General features: G+C 44.0%; 1 protein-coding gene across 4 annotated transcripts in view; it reads right to left on the bottom strand.

Annotated features, from left to right (window-relative positions):
- Positions 1–1,861: 1,861 nt before the first annotated feature.
- Positions 1,862–16,430, bottom strand: part of PSPC1 (paraspeckle component 1) — a 73,128-nt gene continuing 58,559 nt past the window's right edge. For 2 of the 4 annotated variants that reach the window (XR_012584906.1, XR_012584909.1), the window contains 4 exons: positions 16,064–16,167; positions 5,390–5,484; positions 4,901–5,134; positions 1,862–4,184 (listed from right to left, as the gene is read on the bottom strand). The gene's annotated coding sequence lies outside the window, so the exon portion shown is untranslated. Of the gene's footprint in view, positions 5,135–5,389; positions 5,485–16,063; positions 16,168–16,430 lie in introns of all 4 variants that reach the window. The other 2 variants (XR_012584907.1, XR_012584908.1) reach the window with 2 other exon arrangements.

The raw sequence follows: 16,430 nt of genomic DNA, 5'->3' as shown, positions 1-16,430 counted from the left end.
GTAAAATGTCTTTTTTAATAGAAAGATCTTTTTGATTTGTAAACTAAAATTTTCTACTTACTCTAACAACTGTAATGTTTCTATGTAAAATGCAGAACTGTCATGTTCTTAGAGCCGTGGGCAGAAATTACACTTTGAAGTCACTGCATTAGATTTAACTTAGAATTGCTGAGGGCCGGGTTCTGGTTTGAAACTTTTCCTGCTGGTGTCTCCCAGTGAGAAAGCGGCTCAGAGCGATTCCCTCTGAACAAACGCGATTGGGGCTGCAGGTGCGAACAAAGACACCTGAACAGGCTCCACTCACAGAGGATCGCAAGCAGCGGTTTAAAACTACTGTTGTGTTAGAGAAGCAATGGAGAATTGTAGAGAGGTCTCAGCTTCTGAGTGGTTAATCGAGAGAGATGGGAAAACAAACGTTAAGCTGAAAATAGCGAACCAGAGAAGTTGTAACTACCTTGACTGTGCAGGCGAGGCTTTTTCTAGACGAGAAGATACATAGAGGGTTCCAGATACTCTCAGCCTGACAGATGAGAACATGTACTGCCCTTTCAGTCAAAAATTCAGTTCCTCAGTGCAAAGAGCTGCTACCTTTTTATTTTATTTTATTATTTAAATGACCCATTTTATCAGGTGACAGCAGTTCTGTAATGGTCCTGTGCTATAAAATACAACTGTAATACTTCTGCATGAAGTATAGAATATTTTTCTTTGTAAATTAATCAAGATCTTGAAAGTTTAAAAAAAAAAAAAAAAGGAAAAAAGAGGAAGAAAAAAAAAAAGTCCAGATTGTGCCTTTGCTGTTCTGGTTGCCACGTGTAGTTTACATGCCACTATGTGCCTATCTTATTAGCAAAACTATTGTGGATAAATTCTTAACGTATTTGAGTGCTCACCATCAAAATGGTGCAGATGTAGTAAGCAACCTTTTAAGAAATGTGACTTCTTAATATTAAGTTCAGTTAACCCGTTTTTAATTTTTGGTTTGTGAAAGTTTAAAACTTTCCTATTTAAGAGATGCTGAAAGAGTACGTAACAAAGCACACTATTTCAATTTTGTGGAATGTCACATAAAGCTGTATGAAACTAGAACAGCAACATGACATACAGCTGCTCCTTTCTGGTTCGATTTAGAATAGTTGCCTTTCCTTTTTGCAAACAAACAGTGTTGACGGGATGTTCACAAGTCTGGTTTTGAACAGACTTGGTACCTCCAGCTCTCGGGAGTATGCTAGATGATACCTCATTTTATGAAGCGTGAACACCTGAAATGCATGAAGAGCACTGGCTGAGAATCGGGGATGTCACCACCACCAGCACTTGGGACTTTGTGTAGCTGCAGTTTTTTAGTCACTGTGTGTAACATAAGGAAAGGGGCTGCTGGTGTTTCCTTCTGTTGCAGTGACCCCTTCCTCAATCACTCCTGCGTTGTCCGCGTCAGGGTGTCGTGCGCATGCGCTCAGCGCTGTACAGCACGTGTTAAATGTTTGAGCCGTTCCAGGTGGGGGGACAAAATGTTTTTGAACAAATGTCCATATAATATAGATGCTTTTTAGAAACTGTTGTACAGTCTAACCTCAAAATGTCTGGTAATGCTCCAAGAGTTGACACAGCAGGTAGTTTGTCAAAGGCTATTAATTTTGGAGGCGGTTTGTTTTGTGTGGGGGTTTGGTTTGGTGGTTGTTTTTTTTCCTTAAAGCATTTGGGAGAGAGGGAGGAGTTTTATAGGACATGGGAATAAAATTTGGGTTCATGATGCATTTGAGGGATGGATTTTGCAGTTATCTTTCTCTCTTAATTGCTGATATAAATTCAAAATCCCTACTGAAGATGCATAAAAGACACATGAAAAGATGTTTGAAGCTGGTTTTTGTCTGATTTTATTATATGGGTTTTATCCAAGTGCTAAGAAAAAGGTTTTTGGTGGACAAAGGATGAAGAGAAAGTAGCTACAATAAAAAAAACAACCCTTATTTGGGCACTGTGGTGAAATAACTTTGAAGTTCTTGCTGCTCCCTGTCAGCAGGGCTGAGCAGCTGCTGGTCTGTGAACTGTTCTGAAGGCTTGGACCCATTATCTTCCACTGCCACATCCTCAGTACTCGTGTTCCTGGCTTCTTGCACAGCTACTGAAGGTTGGGGGTGATGCAGCTGATTTTAGCACAGCTCCTCTGTGCTTCCTGCCTTCCTGCACCTGTCTTTCAAAAATGAGATGTTTTGATCAGTTTGGATGGAACAAAGCTGTTTCAATAGATGGAAGACAGAGATTGCAGAGAGCAGAGCGAGCTGCCAGCTCAGGGTGCCTGGGGGCTGTCCTACCTCCTTGTACCTTGCTTTTCCATACTGTACTGGAAAACAGCCCATGTAAAATCTCTTCCCTTCAGGTCCGTGTTTGAGAGCAGCCACAGCCCAGTAGGATGGGAGCTGAGACCACTTTGCTATAGGAACCCATCCCCAGGGTCTCTAGTTTTGCTGAGTCTCCCTCCGTAACGTGGGGCTGTGACAGAGTCCCACCTCCTAAGAACACAAGAGAACTAGAACAGCCACCTTTTTCTAAGCTATGGTGCAGCAGGGGCACGCACTGCAAACCCATCACTGGAGCCTGATGTCTTAAACTTCCTCAGCTTTTCTGTGTCCCATATAAATAGGGAGCCTGTCTTAAGATGTTTGAGCAAAAGGCAAAGACAAGGGTTAAGAAAAAAAATACTAAAGGCGGGCAAAAGACAGCACAGAATACAAAGTTGAGCAGGACAGAGGCAGCAGTAAAAATTAAGGTTAAAAAAGGGTCTCAAAAAAAATCTGAAACACCTCAATTATAGCAGCCAGGAGGAAGGGACCAGGCAGAAGATGATTCTCTGATTTCAAGTCAACTGGTTCTCCACAGCAATCTCAGCTGTTGTGCAGGACAGCTATAACTGAATATTTTCCAATAATTTCTGTAATACTTCCTACCTGATTTGAATTGTAAGGAATTCCTCTGTGGTTAGTGACTTGGCCCAGGCTCGTTTATAGTAGGTTGCTCAGACCGTAATGTTTCCTCGCTCCTCTCATGGCAGCGACAGCTCTGCTTTTACAACTGCAACCATGTGCAAGACATTGTCACCACAGCCAGGGAGACCCCTGCCTGCTCCAGAACTGGATTCATCGCAACTGTTTGGGCATGTTCCAGCAGCACAGATGTTTCCAACCAGAACTAGAGGACAAGATGACATGGGTGGTGACATCTTGATCCTTATCACAAACCCTCGCTGACAAGAACTCTTGCTCCCTGGAGCTGTTACTTGTACACTTTAAATAGCCAAGTGGAGAGAATGTGAATCTGGGGAAGAAAAGCCCAGTTCGGCCTGCTACAGCAGTTTGCCTGCGAACACCGTGCTTATGTGCAGATTTACTATTTTTCTTAAAAAGGCTTTACCAAGGCAGTTGTGACATCCTGTAAGTTTGCACAGGAGATGTGCAGGCATTTGAAATTCCCTTTGCTTTCCTGGATGCGTCAGCTCTACTGTCTCAATATTCAACAGTTCATATTTCTGTAAACAGTAGGGTGAGGATCCCTAAACCCACACAGCCCCCAGCCTGGCTCCCCCGCGCTCACCCTTCCTGACACAAAGGGGTTTCAGGAACTGACAGTGGTTCCACGGTGCGGGGAGAGCAACTAAGTACAGCAAGGCAGTACTGACTTGCACTGCTGTTATTAGTGATGTTGATGATGCAACACTTGCATACGCTGAAAATTATACAAGACTTCTAAGGTGAGCCTGGCTCCATCTCTTCTACCTGCTTCCATTTCCGACCTCCTGTCTTCTAGACTAAACAAACCCCACTGTCCATCCCCGTGGCTCTTATGCTCCAACCTCCTGATCATCTTGGTGGCCTCCGCTGGACTTGTTCCCATATGTATCTTGTTTTTAGGAGCCCAGAAGCGCTGAGCAGAGAGGAACGATTGCTATCCTTGCCGCAGCTCAGCTGTGCTCTTCCAACAGAGCCCGGGCAGGGCTGGACACCTTGATCTTCACTTGTCCCTCAGGGCTCCCAGATCAGCCTCTGCAAAGTTGCTTTGCAACCAGTCTGTGCCCAGGCTGCACAACTGCGTCAAAGTTATTCCGTACCCACTGCAGGACTTCGCCTTCGCCTTTTCTGAACCCGGTGAGGTTCCTGCCAGGCCCTTGGCTCAGGTTCACTGCCTTGCTGAGTTCAGGAAATAGAAAATAAGCATCCTGTTATTCACCGATTACTTTGAAACGGTTTTATAATAGCTACAGAAACCCTGAAAAAAAATGGTGATATATTACAGTGCAATTGTCATCGCATCAAAATTCATTTTTCATTATTCATTTCACTCATGGTTTTTGTTTTTCATCTTTTTATTGGGCTATTTAACTGCATGGACAGTGAAATCTTACTGCAGCCTTAATCTCCCCGTTGGTTACCATTTCCTTCCAGTCCTTTCCAGCTGTTGGTGGCTCACACAGTTGCCTCTAGGTAACTAAGACTTCTGTGCTCTTTGAAACTCTACTGCAACCTAAACATAATCCACACTGTCGTTTTTTCTTTAGATATAAAAGTCATCAATTTCCTATCTTTTATCACATACTTTAGTGCTTAAAAATACTTTCTTACTCATTTAATTTAACTCTAAAGGCTTTTTTTTAGTCCCAAACAAATCATTTAACCAAGGAGCAGTCTTTTAATATATCATTTACACTGATTCCTGTTGTAGCATGTACAAACTTCAACCCTGGTACCAACACCATTTCCCAGCACTAGTATCGGAGATCAGGAAAGAAAATCTGCTTCCAGTACAGTCTAGATAAAAAGGGAGCGAAGGCCTCAGTTACACATCAGAGTTGGCCAACATCAGCTTTACTGTGAAACCCTCAACTCTGCTGAACAGCGGGTACCACCTTCTCTGCCAGAGGCTGAAGAGCACAAGGTCACAAAAGCTGTAACTCATCCCCTCCTACAGGAAAAGGGATCTCCAGTGTTGCAAGCAGACGTTGATTCAGGTTCTTCCTGAGGGATGTGTCTTTTCCAGTCCGGGGTGCTGGTGGGGGACACACCACCTCCGTGCTGGTCCCTCTCCCCATCATTTCAAACAGCCCTATTCCCTCCGGTCCCGCAGGGCAGGGCAGGCCTGTCTACAAGCAGAAAGAATAGAGGTAATGTGAGAGTGATGAATCCATCCTTCTCCACAGATTTAATTACTGTGTTATTGGATAACAGCACTATTCTTGTGCCCAAGAGCATAGAGAGAAACAGAGAAAAGAAGAACAGGTGTTGGGCACAAAAGTAATGCAAAGAGACTGATAACAGAGCACAAAGGAAACAGACTCCATCACAAAAGTCACAACCACTGTTAAGTGCTCTGAGTGACAACGTGACTATATTCTCACCCCTGATGGTCCTTGTAACTCCAGCCTGAAGAGCAGCACTTTGCACATGATCAGGGTGTGACTGAAAGTCATCTTCAGTTCTGAGAGTGTACGGCCTAAAGGAATGGAGAACATTTTCAGGAAATAAATATGATTCAGGTGAGCAGTTACGAGAGAGACTGAAGTGGTAACTTCCTTGAAAATGTACTTTTGTAATCAGAGTACAGCAAACTACAAGAACTCAAATAGCGAACGACAGAGCAATGCATTAGCAAATGCAGTTGGATAAAGAGCTGGGAAATGCGAACGCTTTCCCAGATAGCCCTTCCAAGAGGTTCTCTGGAATTCTCTACCGCTGTTCAGGAACCCCCAGCAGCAGCAGCCTGACAGCAGACTTTGACCTCAATACCAACTAAATGGGAGCCCAGCGCGTTTTCTGGTGTAACAGAACTGTGCGCAAATTTATTTCGGCGTTGAAGAAGGGAGTGCAGAGACACGCCGCGGCCAGCTCTCGGCTCTACAAAATGCAGCTCAGCGACAAGCTAAGGAAGATCAAACTGAGCAGGTACAATTTTTTTCCAAGTGACTGATGTGACTCCCTCTCCCTGAGTCTTTTGCAACTTTTTCACAGTTTGCTATTGCACATTCTGCCCCAAATACAATTCAATCCACTTAGATTTTTATCTAATCTTCCCTCGATTTTTAATGCCATTTAATTAGGCCATTAGGCTTTTGTCAGTCAGGTTCAGGCTGCAATCTGAAGTGCACGCACACACACAAAGGAATAATGGGGAAAGAGAAAGAAAGGATTTTATCACTCCACTGAGAGGAGTCATTATTTAGACAGTCAAAGAAACACTTGTATCTCCAAGGAACCTTGGCCACCCACTTTTCCCTTCACAGGAAGGAAATTCCAAGTTGAGGACAGAAAAGCCCCGAGATGCCTGGGAAAGCTGCCAAACGCTGAGGCTGCCAAATGGCTCTTTCACACAGGGACACTCTGATACCTAAGGACAAGCGAGAAGGCTGAATTCCCAACAGCTACACGGTCAGGACAGAATGTCAGGTGCATAGAAAAATCTCTTTTGAGTCAAACTTTGAAAAAATTAAGTCGTTTTTTTCTGTTACTACTACATGTGTGATAAAGTTTTAACTGTATTGTCTTTTTTAGATTTTGAGAGTAAGTGCTTGTAGCTTGTTTATTTCCAGAGCCTGGTGTAACTTAGACATTATTGTCTGATGATTTTTATATTACAATTTTATTACCACTAGAAAATGACAGGGAACTCCTTAGTAAAGGGCAAGGCGAAACAAGGTGCCGATCAGTCTTCCCACCTCCTCAGCCCCCTTCCCCCTGTGAAGGTATTGTTGGCTTTCGCCATTATAACAAGGCTATGAATATTTGACTTAGAAGGATAACTAACCTTTAGTAAATTAGGAAACATGAGAAACCTCTAAGATAACAACTAACAGCAGCTATGAAGAAAACATCCGAGAGAAACAAAAGAGAACTTCTCCAAAAGACCCCACAATGATTAACAGAAGGAAACAGATGCATAGGAGAAGGGAGTTGATGATAATCGATCCTACCAGAAGGAAACAGATGCACGGGAAAAGGGAACTGAAGATCATCGATCCTCAGAAACAATTGCTAGAAGGAAACGCACAAATAGAAGAGAAAAGGGACTAAAGATAATCATCGTAAACAATTACTCTGCCTAAAATAGTGAATACGTATGCAATATTGAATGTATGTAAGACGTGGGTGAAGTGTTAGCTGGTGTGCCTCTGACTTGAGTCATGCACCCAGCGCTGTGCTTTTGCTTTATTGACTTTGTCCCTATAATAAAATAACTGCCATTTCTGTTTAAGGGATCTGGCTGTTTATTACAATTCTGGGGGCTCGTCCGGGATAATTCACTTGGTCCCAGTGGGCTCCGAGACCCCGAGCAGGAGGTGCACCCCACCGATTTCGGCAGCCTGCTCGGAGGACTTCCTAGTGCCTGTTGAGACTCCAAGCTGATAATCCCACAAGAGGAGGGACTCATAAAGCAAAAAGGGTAAGTCTCCCCAGGAAAAACCACGGTAGCCCATAATTCTTGTGCATGAAGACCCAGGCAAGAAAACAGGACTGTTAAGTACTGCTTGGTTGGGTGGGTTTGGGGCTTGATTGTTGTGTGTGTGGAACTCGGACCAGACAGTCTGGATCTGGGGAGCGAGTGTGGAGTCTTTCTAACCACGGTTCCAATCTCCCACGAGTTCCAATCTCCCGCGAAGGAATTGGCCGGTGAAGAGACGAAGCGTCAGATATTGAGTGAAAGACAGCCCCGGGAAAATTGGGTGCTTGACTGCTGTGGTGAGTGGAAGACAGCCCCGCTGAAATGGGACAAAAGATAAGTAAAAAGAGTCCCAGGGAACAGGGGAGCAGGAAAGTGCCGGCAGATATACCCCAAGACAGTCCTTTAGGGATAAAATTGGCTAATTGGAATATTGATCCGGATACTAAAAATAAGGATAAAGTTAAAATGATTCAGTATTGTATGACAGAATGGACAAAGGAACCTATATGAGCAGACCATTTGTATTGGCCTAGACATGGGTCCTTTGAAGGGTGGATGTGCCAGGCTTTAAACCTTTATGTAAACTCTAAAGAATCCTTCAGCCCAGAGGAGAGTGAATATGCCTCCTGCTGGAAAGGGGAGATTTGGCCAAAAGGAGTTAGTACCTTTAAAATATCTGAGATCCCAAGGGAAGAAAAGGAGAAGTGGTGAGATCCTCTGGAAGTTTTGCCCCCTCCCTACCGCCTCCCTCCAACAGCCCCCCCTTCTCCTGGGAAAAGAGCTACACCTAGTGCTAGGAGAAGGTTAGACAGGTCTCAGAGGTTAACTGAAAAAGTGTCACTTACAAACTCTCCTAGGTTAGGGAGGAAAACTTCTGTTAAAGTAAAGGAATCGGAAGACCAAGACACGGTGCAGGAAACACCAGGAGTTAGTTTATTCCCCTTAAGGGAAGTACCCCTGGGGGGAGCACAAGGGGGGACAGGCTTTGTAAACGTTCCTTTGACTCCCACTGAAGTCAGGAACTTTAAAAAGGAATTAAAAGGGTTACTGGAAGAACCAGTAGGCCTATCAGAACAATTAGACCAATTCCTAGGCCCTAATATTTATACCTGGGAGGAAATGCAGTCGATAATAATATTTTCTCCCAAAGAACAGCAAATGATTAGAACAGCTGGGATGAGAATTTGGGAACGGGAAAATCAGCAAGGCCCACCTGGGGACCAGAAGATGCCAATAGTACACCCAAATTGGAATCAAAATGATGTAGAGGGTCGTAAGAACGTGAGTGATTATCGAAATTTAATTATTAAAGGTATAAAAGAAGCCACCCCTAGAGGGCAGAACATAACCAAAGCATTTGATGGGCAGCAGGGAAGGGAGGAAACCCCGACCGAATGGCTTGAAAGGCTGTGACGTGACATGAGACAGTGCTCAGGAATAGATTCAGAGTCCCGCGGGGCAAACATTACTGAGAGTTCAATTTGTTACACACGCCTGGCCAGACATTCGAAGAAAATTAGAGAAACTAGAGGACTGGCAGGATTGGGGCCTGAATGAAGTATGGAGGGAAGCTCAGAAAGTGTACCTATGAAGAGATGAGGAGAAGGCTACAGCAAAAGCTAAAATCATGGTAGCCACTATGAGGGAAGGAAATATTCAGAAAAATCCCAGGGTGATGGGGGGGATGGGACGGAATCCTGAGAGGCAGGAGGAGACTTCTGGAGGGAATCAGATCCCTCCCAGAAGGGGACCATTGGGAACCGAGAAAAGGAATGAAGGAAGTGGATGTTTCTATTGTGGGAAACTTGGGCATTTTAAGAAGGAATGTCCTCAAAGGGATAAAGATCAGAAAATGTTTAGAGAAATTGAGGATTAGAGGTGTCAGGGGCTCTACCTCCTGGGGGACAGCTCTCACCTTGAGCCCTTGATAAACCTAGGAGTGGGCCCCCAGGAGGAAGTATTAGAATTTCTAGTAGATACAGGAGCTGAGCGAACTTGTGTTTGTAACATACCTAAAGGAAGCATTATAAATAAAGAAGTAATTAATGTAATGAGAGCAAAGGGGACAAGTTTTAAAGCCCCGGTGATCAAGCAGGTGGTTTTTGAAGATAATGACAAAACAGGTGTAGGGAATATCTTGTTAGTGCCTGGAGCTGGGTGCAATTTGTTAGGAAGAGACTTGCGGATCCAGCTGGGGGTTGGAGTAATCCCCGAGGAGGGGAAAATGATTGCAAAAAATATTAAGTCAGGAGGACAAATCCAAAATTAATCAGCAAGTTTGGGCGGTGGCCGGTAACAGAGGAGGTCTGAATATCCAACCAATCAAAGTCTCTATAGAAAGGGAGAATCACCCCATACGAGTCAGGCAGTACCTCATTTCAATGGAGGGAAAAAAGGCCTCCAGCCAGTAATTGAAGGACTCATCTCTGATGGGACCCTTGAACCCTGTATGTCTCCTCATAACACTCCTATCCTACCTGTAAAGAAACCTGACAGGACATACAGGTTAGTGCAAGACTTACGGGAGGTGAATAAGAGAACTTTAACTCGGTACCATGTTGTACCAAACCCTTATACCCTTCTGAGCAAAGTTCCCCCAGAACATAGCTGGTTTAGCGTAGTGGATTTAAAAGATGCGTTTTGGGCATGTCCCCTGGCTGAGGAAAGTCGAGATATCTTTGCTTTTCAATGGGAGGACCCAAACACCGGACATAAACAGCAGCTCAGATGGACAAAGCTACCTCAAGGGTTTACAGAGTCTCCCAACCTGTTTGGACAGGCTCTGGAGGAGCTGTTACAATCTTTTCACACCCCTCCGAAAACTCAAATCACTCAGTATGTAGATGACTTATTAATATCAGGGGAAGAAGAAAAATTAGTCAGAGAAGTAACAATTCAGTTATTAAACTTTTTAGGAGAGAAAGGTTTAAGGGTTTCCAAGGGAAAGTTACCATTTGTAGAACCTGAAGTACGATACTTAGGGCATATAATAAGTCAGGGAAGCCGCAAATTAAACCCCAAGAGGATTGCTGGAATAATATCCCTCCCACCCCCAACTACAAGAAGAGAAGTAAGGAAGTTATTAGGACTACTAGGGTACTGGAGATTATGGATCGAGGGGTATACCCAGGCAGTGAAATTTTTATATGAAAAATTGATGGGGGAAGATAAGACAGAGTGGACACAGAATGACAAAGAAAAACTAGAAGAACTAAAGTCAAAACTGATAAAAGCTCCGGTTATGTGCCTACCATCATTAGAGAAACCCTTCCATTTGTTTGTCAATGTGGAAAATGGGACAGCCCATGGAATTTTGGCCCAGGGATGGGGAGGGGTGAGGAAACCAATAGCGTACTTATCAAAATTATTAGATCCAGTCAGCCGAGGTTGGCCAATATGCATCCAAGCGGTAGCCGCTACCTCGATACTTGTGGAAGAAAGTCAAAAACTCGCTTTCAGGGGTAAGCTGATAGTTCACACTCCACACTCTGTACGGAATATCTTAAATCAGAAAGCAGATAAATGGTTGACAGATTCTAGGATGTTGAAATATGAGGCCATTTTACCAGACAATGAAGACCTAACCTTGGTAACAGGTAAGAATCAAAATCCTGCCCAGTTTCTGTATGGGGAACATAAAGAGGAACTAGTACACGATTGTTTAGAAGTAATAAATTATCAGACAAAAATCAGAGAAGATTCGACCAACCAAGCCCTATCAGCAGGAGAAAAGATATACATAGATGGATCATCTAGGTGTATGCAAGGGAAAAGAATGTCTGGATATGCAATAATAGATGGGAGTAACACGACGATTACAGAAGAAGGAAAACTGCCATCTAATTGGTCTGCTCAAAGCTGTGAGTTATATGCCTTAAAAAGGGCATTAGAATTTCTAGCACATAAGGAAGGAACTATTTATACAGATTCTAAATATGCATTTGGGGTGGTACATACTTTTGGAAAAATCTGGGAAGAAAGAGGATTACTAACTTCAAAAGGAAAAGGACTAGTTCATGAGGAGTTAATATTGAAGGTATTAGAAGCTTTAACCCTGCCTAAGGAAATTGCAGTAGTCCACGTAAAGGGGCATCAGAAAGGATTAACACCAGAAATAAGGGGAAATAATCTAGCAGACCAAGAGGCGAAAGAGGCTGCTGAAAATGGGGAAGAGAAATCATTAGTTGTTCAACAGAGAAAAGAGGAGTGAGATAATATTCCTGAATTCACTGAAGCTGAAGAAAAGGAATTGACTAGAATGGGAGGAGAAAAGACTCTGGAAGGAAAATGGGTGTTGCCTGATGGGCATCAGATAGTAAATAAAACATTAGCAAGAAAAATACTGGTGGAATTGCATAGAGAAACCCACTGGGGAACACCGGCCATTTGCGATCACTTTCTTAGAAAATTTGGATGCATAGGGGTGTTCGGAGCAGCTAAACAAATCACCAATAGGTGTATAACTTGCCAAAAGGTGAATAAAAAGGTAATGAGAAAACCCATCCACGGAGGGCGGGAGTTGGCCTTACGCCCCCTTCAAAGTATACAAGTGGATTTTATAGAACTTCCACAAGTCCAAAGGTGGAAGTTTCTCTTGGTATTAGTAGACCATCTTACCCATTGGGTGGAGGCAATTCCACTCACTAGAACATCGGCTAATGTAGTAACACAGATCCTGCTAGAACAAATTATTCCTAGATACGGAATGGTTCATAGAATAGACTCTGACAGAGGAACGCATTTCACCTCCAAAATAATCACCCAGATAACTCAAGCCTTAGGTACTCAATGGGAGTTACACACTCCATGGCATCCCCAAAGCTCAGGAAGGGGTGAACAAATGATCAGACTTTAAAAAAGGCTTTAACCAAATTAATGATAGAAACTCAACTGTCATGGGTCAAGTGCCTCCCTTTAGCATTACTCAGGGTTCGAACTCAACCCAGAACGGATCTCGGAGTCTCTCCCTATGAAATGATGTTTGGTTTGCCCTTCTTGGCTTCACAGCAGGAAATGGCTACTTATGAAGGAGGGGAGGCTAGTATTAAACAATATGTAATGCAGATTGCAAAGAACTTGGAACAACTAAGAAATAAAGGGTTGCTCCCACAAACTACGCTGTTGGATTTTAAGATCCATAACATTAAAATTGGAGAATGGGTTTTAGTAAAAACATGGAGAGTAAAAACTCCCCAATGGGAGGGTCCCTTTCAGGTGCTGTTGACTATGGAAGCTGCGGTACGAACAAAGGAAAAAGGGTGGACTCACCCCAGCAGAATAAAAGGACCAGTAGAAGAACCTAGAGACTGGACTCTGACTTCAACTCCCGGGGACACCAGACTCACCTTAAAACGCCAACCAACACGGTGATGTATGGCAGAGGAACTGAGGCTCTGCAGGTAAGGACCTGGGGGCCCTGGTGAACAGCAAGTCCAAGAGCAAAGAATGTGACCTGGCCACAAAGAAGGCCAATGACATCCTGCACTGTGTTACAAAGAAAGTTGCCAGCATATGGAGAGAATGATCCTTCCCCTCTACTCAGCACTGGTGAGACATCTGGAGTGTGTGTCCTGTGTGTTGGGCTCCCCAGTACAAGAGACGTGGACATACTGGATTGAGTTCAGTGAATGGAAGACAATTGAGGGACTGGAGCATCTTTAATGTTATAAAAAACTGAAAGAGCTGGGACTGAAGGCAAGGTGAAATCTTATAAATACTTATAAACATCTTAATGAGAGGGTATAAAAATGACAGTGACAGAGTCTTCCCAGTGGTGCCCAGGGACAGGACCTGACACGGTCTCCCACAGCAGCATCATAGGGAAGCTAAGGAAGAGTGGGTTAGATGAATGGACAGGAAGGTGGATAGATAACTGGTTGAAAGACAGAGCTCAGAGGGTTGTGATTGGGGCACAGAGTCTAGTTGGAGGTCAGTGACGAGTGGTGTTCCCCAGGGGTCAGTACTGGGTCCAGTGCTCTTCAATATATTCATCAATGACCTGGATGAAGGGATAGAGTGCACCCTCAGCAAGTTTGCTGATGACACAAAGCTGGGGGGGGTGGCTGACACACCAGAAGGCTGTGCTGCCATACAGAGAGACACAGACAGGCTGGAGAGTTGAGCAAAGAGGAACCTTATGAAATTCAGTAAGGGCAAGTGGGGAGGAGTAACCCCATGCACCAGTACAGGTTGGGGGCTGACCTGCTGGAGAGCAGCTCAGCTGAAAGAGACCCGGGAGTCCTGGTGGACAACAGGATGACCATGAGCCAGCAATGTGCCCTTGTGGCCAAGAAGGCCAATGGCATCCTGGGCTGCATAGGGAAGAGTGTGGCCAGCAGGTCAAGGGAGGTCATCCTCCCCCTCTACTCTGCCCTGGTGAGGCTGCATCTGGAGTACTGTGTCCAGTTCTGGGCTCCCCGGTTCAAGAGGGACAGGGAACTGCTGGAAAGGGTACAGCAATGGGCTACCAAGATGATTAGGGGACTGGAACACCTCCCTTATGAAGAAAGGCTGAGGGATTTGGGTCTCTTCAGTCTGGAAAAAAGACAGATGAGGGGGGATCTTATCAACACTTATAAATACTTAAAGGGTGGGTGTCAGGAGGATGGGGCCAGGCTCTTTTCAGTGGTGCCCGGGGACAGGACAAGAGGTAATGGGCACAAACTTGAGCATAGGAAGTTCCACCTAAACATGAGGAGGAACTTCTTTACCCTGAGGGTGGCAGAGCACTGGAACAGGCTGCCCAGAGAGGTTGTGGAGTCTCCATCTCTGGAGACATTCAAAACCCGCCTGGACGCGTTCCTGTGCAACCTGCTCTGGGTGACCCTGCTCTGGCAGGGGGGTTGGACTAGACGATCTCCAGAGGTCCCTTCCAACCCCTATCATTCTGTGACCAGAGACAATGGGCACAAACCAGAACACAGGTGTCTCCCTGTGAACATCAGGAAACTTTTAGTAAAGGTGACCAAGCACTGGTACAGGCTGCCCAGAGAGGCTGTGGCGTTCCCACTCCTTGGACACCAAAACAAAATGGACATCATCCAGGGCAACCTGCTCTACCCGACATCCTGCTCTGAGCAGGGATTTGGATTATACCATCTCCAGAGCACCCTTCCAACCTCAGATACTGTGGGATTCTGTGAAAAAACCTGCCACAATTTCAGCTGCAGAGGCGAGGTGGGAGTTAGCACTGCAGGGCTCAGGTGAGAAGTAATTTCCAGCAGCAAGGGTAACTACCAGACTGTCTGGTACACAGCGCATTACTGGGGTGACCTGAACACTCGGGAGGGGAGCAGGGCTCCAACTCCCCATCTGAAATGTGCACAGAGAAATTTTTTTCTTTGGGAAAGTCCTTTACAAAGCAGCTCTACCTAAGTGAAAAATGCAACAAGGCATAGCAGGTAGAGTAAAAGCCCAGGGAGGGGTGGGGTGCGGGGAGAGGAAGGAGACAGAGCTTCTGTGGAGAGTACAATAAGATTCTGCCTAACTGGGGTAGAAATTTTGCACTACTTCAATCTTGGGAATCAAAGACCACATCAGCAATTTTCTAGTATAACTGACAGTACAGTTTGAGATGTGTGTCTGCAGAAAGATGTTGCCCTTCCCATACTTTTTACAGAACGACCAAGGACCCCATCATGTTTATACTTCCCATGCAACTCTGAAGTTTTACTGCTTACTTGCCATACTAATTTACCAGCTGACTTGGAAATCAGTAAAAGTATTGTTCTAATTTGCCATAAATCATATCAAGTACTACTATAGAACCATAGAATAGTTTGGGTTGGAAGGAACCTTTGAGGATCATCTAGTCCAGCCCCCCTGCCATGGGCAGGGACTTCTTTCGCATGTCATTAATAAATAGCTTTAAATATCTTGTTCTTTATATATATATAGTTCTCTATTTACTGTTAACACAACTATACAGAGTGCTCTGAGTCCATGTACTAGGCCAAACACACACAGTGGAGAACTAACCCAAATTCCTTTTGCTTTATCAGTAGAACTTGCACATCTCAGTGAAATACCATCAGTATTTAAAATTATTTTTACTTTATGATGTTTTGGATATTCGGTTGTTATTTTGGAATTTCAAAACTATCAGAACTACTGAACCAAGCTGCATAAATCTCTCCTTAAAACCTTCGTATCTGTCAGCCCCACAGAGATGTTTCCAACAGCCAGGGTAGATGTACGCTAACTGAACTTGACTCCAGGTTTTACAGAGTACATGGACACAGCCTTCCGGACTAAAACCTACTGGCTAATCCCGAGGACTGTTCAGAAACAGAACCTACTATGTTGATCATACAAACTGGATTCTGAGCACAATGTATCAATAACATCCAGTAGCTCAGACATGGCATTACAGTAATGTGCCACTCTGGTTTTTGGATGTAAGACACATTATGGCCAGCCAGATTTTGAGCTGCCTGCAAGAGGCTGTGTACATGTACTTCAAGTCCTTTAAAAACATGTTAACACATCACAGGAATTATGCAAGGAATTACATTACCTGAAGGCAAGGATTAGTGTGAAGTATAGAAGCGGAATTACATCAAATTGCAAATGTGAACAAGAAGAGGGCTCCTAATTTCAGTAATTGCTGAATAAAGCCAAATATCCTAATACGTACCTTGTACTAAAACTTGGTTTAGGATTCCCTTTTGTATGCATAAGATAGCAGAAGGATTCTGCACAAGCCCGTCTTCATCTGCATTTTAAGATTTTAGTAGTAACCTAAAAAATAAAGAGACAGTAAACAACACTTCAAACAAACTAGAAAATACAGTAACTTCTCTTTCCAAATACCCATAAGTATAAAACGGAGAAATAAACCATAATAAAAATTCACATTACCAGGAAAAAAAAAATCCATTTATTCTCTACCCATTCTTACCACTTGTCACTACACAGATTTCTCTAAAGATTTTAAATTTGATTTTACTACCTCAGCAGTTAAAAAACAGCTGTTCCAAGAACATTAACAAGTTCCTAGATTT

This window comes from Larus michahellis, chromosome 1 (genome assembly GCF_964199755.1).
Source record: "Larus michahellis chromosome 1, bLarMic1.1, whole genome shotgun sequence".
Classification (NCBI taxonomy): domain Eukaryota; kingdom Metazoa; phylum Chordata; class Aves; order Charadriiformes; family Laridae; genus Larus; species Larus michahellis.
The sequence above is the reverse complement of the archived record's forward strand: the minus strand, read 5'-3'. Positions and strand labels throughout refer to the sequence as shown.